General features: G+C 34.8%; 1 long non-coding RNA gene across 1 annotated transcript; it reads right to left on the bottom strand.

The window, feature by feature from the left end:
- Positions 1-808: 808 nt before the first annotated feature.
- On the bottom strand, positions 809-1,685 carry LOC106148576. The gene is made up of 2 exons (XR_001234143.1): positions 1,469-1,685; positions 809-1,073 (listed from the first exon to the last, which is right to left on the bottom strand). It is a non-coding gene; the product is annotated as an uncharacterized LOC106148576 (long non-coding RNA).
- Positions 1,686-3,905: the final 2,220 nt, after the last annotated feature.

Raw genomic sequence — 3,905 nt, 5'->3', positions numbered from 1 at the left:
TCTGTCATGAAATTTTTTTTTTGCAGAAAAAGGGCTAGGTACTTTCCTTACTTGAAATAAGTATTGATTTGATGAGGAATATTTTATAGACACTCACAGCAAGATAAATGGACTTCATATTACCTTCAACTAATTTTTAAACTATTTTTTCACAAGAATAAGCCACAAAGATAGCTTTCAAAATTTAAAAGACAGAAGGAGCTACGTGCCATTTTCTAGAAAAATAGCAACCTTGACAGATATGCAACCTGAACCTGAGGTTAGTGCTTAACAGTGGTTGTAAGAATGGAAAATACTAGCTGCTTCCTTTCCTGCACTGAGAGACAGCAAATACAGTGGAGGGTCGCAACCAGAGCTGAGGCTCGGAAGCGGGAATCAAACACACTGCAAAAAACAAATGGAAGAAGGCGAAGCTGTGCACTCAGGGAAGGAAGATACAGTTCACTATCCACATGCAGCGAAAATTGCTCTGTGTTCTTTGCCAGCTTCTGGAAGATGAGCATTACTTCCTTGTCCAGACACAGTGAAACAACTCAAGAGACTTAAAGCCCTTAAGATATGGTTCAATATAACACAGTTCAATCAAATAGGGTTCAATATCGTCTTTGCCAAACACTTCCAAGAAACGAAATTCATCAGAACTGCAAAACATTAAACTAGCTTCTCTGACTAATAGTTAAATATACTTGAAGTTCTCCATTTTCTTTCAGAATAGTTGTTTAGTCATTTCATAACTTCTACTTTAGACACCCAAGAGTTTTACTAATTTTTCTAAAATATAAGATGATTTGAAAAGAATTTCAATCGATTGACATTTTCTTTTGTTGAATTTATTATCTGTGTTACTTCTTTCATTTCGGTTTGAATCTTCTTATCCCCAGCTGTCTTATGTTTCATCAGTTGCTGCTGTAATTACGACTTCTTGGACGTCACCAAACTTTTTCCAGCAGCCCAACTGGACAAAGCATCTCCTGCCGCCCCTGCCTCTGACCTCATGCACTTGGACTCGTACAGTTGGGCTGTTCCACTGGTCCTTCAGCAAGATGCCCCACAGAACTTGGAGTTTTTGTACACTATGGAAAGAAACTTTGAGTACAGTTATTTTGAATGTATTCTTCTCCTTTTTTATATTCCCTAAAATAAAATTCTGAATAGATTCTTAGAAAATGCTCCAGAGAGTTCAGGAGATCTAGTAACTAGCTCTGAAAGAGTGTCTGGCTTGCTAGCATATCCTCAACTATGACAAGATCCACTTATTTCTCAATCTTGTTGTATTCTCTGCTACATAGAATTGTTTGTACATCTAGCATCAGGTCCCGCAGGGCTGCAACGCTTTTTCATGTACTAGCAGCCTAAAATCGTAAGAATAGCAGACCTCATCCCTATCATCAAAGCAACTTCATAAGTTCTTTCCACAGGCAACTTCATGGAAGGATTATCATATAAATATTCTGAAAATATAACTTACATCTGAAGGGCTTCAGGGTTATTCATCCTGTTTCCATATGCATTCCTTCATCAATATACATCTGAATAAATATAATGACAATGGAAATATCATTGTCCGTGTCACTATGTGACATTCTATGTCAAATCATTATTTTTTTTCTCATCTAATTTATAAAATTCCAATGATTGGTAGTGCAAAACATCTCTGTTGTTGTTATTTTCAAAATTCAGCTAGTTTTTAAGCCAGGGGATCACAAATTTTCTTTAAAAGAGCCAGATAATAAATGTTTAACAATTTGTGTACCTAGTGATAGTGTCACAGATTTCATGTTTATGTTTACATAACATTTAAAGTATAACAGAGTCTTGCATCACTGAACAAGATGGACATATTCTGAGAAACACATCATTAAGCAATTTTATCCTTGTGCAAACATCATAGAATGTATTTGCATAAGACTACTAATACACTTGCCTTACTACACATCCAAGCTATCTATCCATGTATCTATCTAAATATCTATCTATGTATCTATGTATCTCTATATTTCTACCTATTTATCTATATATCTATCAATATATGATCACATATAAACTATAAATAGTAAATCTTATTGTTTCTAGAGCCAAAACAAATTAATAAGATTATTCTAACACAAAAATGATGCAATGAAGAAATATAGTAAATATAAAATATATGCAGTTACTACCGGAATGGCACAGTACATAGATCTATAGTAAATCATTTAAAGTAATAGTACACAGATGGTAACATTATAGTACAATAAATAAAGACATCCACAACATAACTGTTAATTATCATTCTTAAGTATTATGTAAAATACTTAATTGTATGTACTATACTTTTCTACAATTGACAGCACTGTGAATTAATATAATTTTAAATATCAATAACATTCAGTATCATAGTTACATTGCCTACTAAGTACACAAATATATGTGATTTTCTACATTTCTGGGAATTCTTCCAGGCTTCATTGCATCATTCTTTCACTGTGAACACTTTATGTATGTTTACTCCCCCCTTGGATAATTTCTTAAGACCTCAGAATTATGGACATACTTTTATCTTGCTCTCATATAATGTAGCTGTTTTGGGGGGGAAGTCTTCATTCATATTAATTCCAGAGAGGCTTTTGAAGATGGTGCTTCCCTGCCCTTTAGAATTCAGTTTTACTGTTAAGAAATAAAACCTTCACTCAGTGGCAACCCCTTAGGTTTTAACTTGAGATTTTTTTTTCAGTAACTTTACCATTAGCTTGAATCTTTCTAATAAAATTATTTGTTTTTAATTCTCTATTCTAGAATGTATTGAGCATGATGTCTGTGTGTTCTCTGGCAAACTATTTTCTTTTAATCTCAAAAACTCAAAGAAAAAGGAGAGGACTTCATGGGGACAGCCACAGGGTCAAGACAGGAACCCCAAGGAAGTAAACCAGATATAGAATTATAAGTAGAAGGCTTTTAGAAATGGTTGACTATCAATGTGAATATCGGCACCAGAAAAAGAGTTAGCAATTTAGCTTCCAAAACTGCGAGTGAGAGCCAGAATGGTACAAGAATATTCCAGTGTAGGTCAATGATCGCTCTGGAGTACCCCAGCAAAAGCAGGTTCTAAGGACAAAAATCACCCTGAAAGTTGTATCAGCTCTTGGACAAGGGAATTTGAAGAAAAGCTGAGTTCTTGAGATAATTCCTCATGATTGCCAAATATCTATGTTGTTAGATAGGTCACTGCATCTTTAAGTCAGAGAAACAGGGGAAATAAAACCCAGCATTAGAAATGGCAAGCAACGGGAAGGCTAAGGCTCAAAAATGGAGCATTATGACATCAGTCCAAGAATGCAGCATCTCGTTACAGCTACATGAAGTGTCTTTCAGCCTGGTCCTTAAATGTCAGGATTTAACTCCTTCTGCTTCAGGCCCCGTGGTTGCATAACTAAAATAACTTACCTTCCTGATCTGGATAAAACAGAATTTTAGGTATAAGACTTATGACACACAATGGCTCCAAAATTATCTAGAAGCACAGACACTAAGTGAAATTATTTGCCTCAGGTAACAAGGCTCAACTGTCTAAGCGCACCTTATACATTGTTTATCCAAATATAAGTATTGTTATGACCATTCAATGATTTCTGCTGTTCACCTATGCAAAAAGCACTGAGAAATCTTTACAAATGTGATTTAATCATATCATTCTTTCCACAGCCTTTTTTCTTTTTTCCCCAGTAACAAGAAAAATGAGGGATAGGAATTTTCCAGAGGCACAATTTCCTATAAATTATAACAGCTGAAAATGATAACCTTGGCAAATTCAGAGGGCACTTACGGAATAGAATTCAAGTGTTAAGCCTTTCTCCCCAAAGTAAGTAGAAGTTAAAATCTCTATTCGTTTTTTTTTTCAATTTATCAGGACTTCTTGGAATGTACAC

Source organism: Chinchilla lanigera, unplaced genomic scaffold, assembly GCF_000276665.1.
Source record: "Chinchilla lanigera isolate Chin_1 unplaced genomic scaffold, ChiLan1.0 scaffold00023, whole genome shotgun sequence".
Lineage (NCBI taxonomy): Eukaryota > Metazoa > Chordata > Mammalia > Rodentia > Chinchillidae > Chinchilla > Chinchilla lanigera.
Note: the sequence above shows the minus strand (reverse complement) of the source record. Positions and strands in the feature narration are given on the sequence as shown.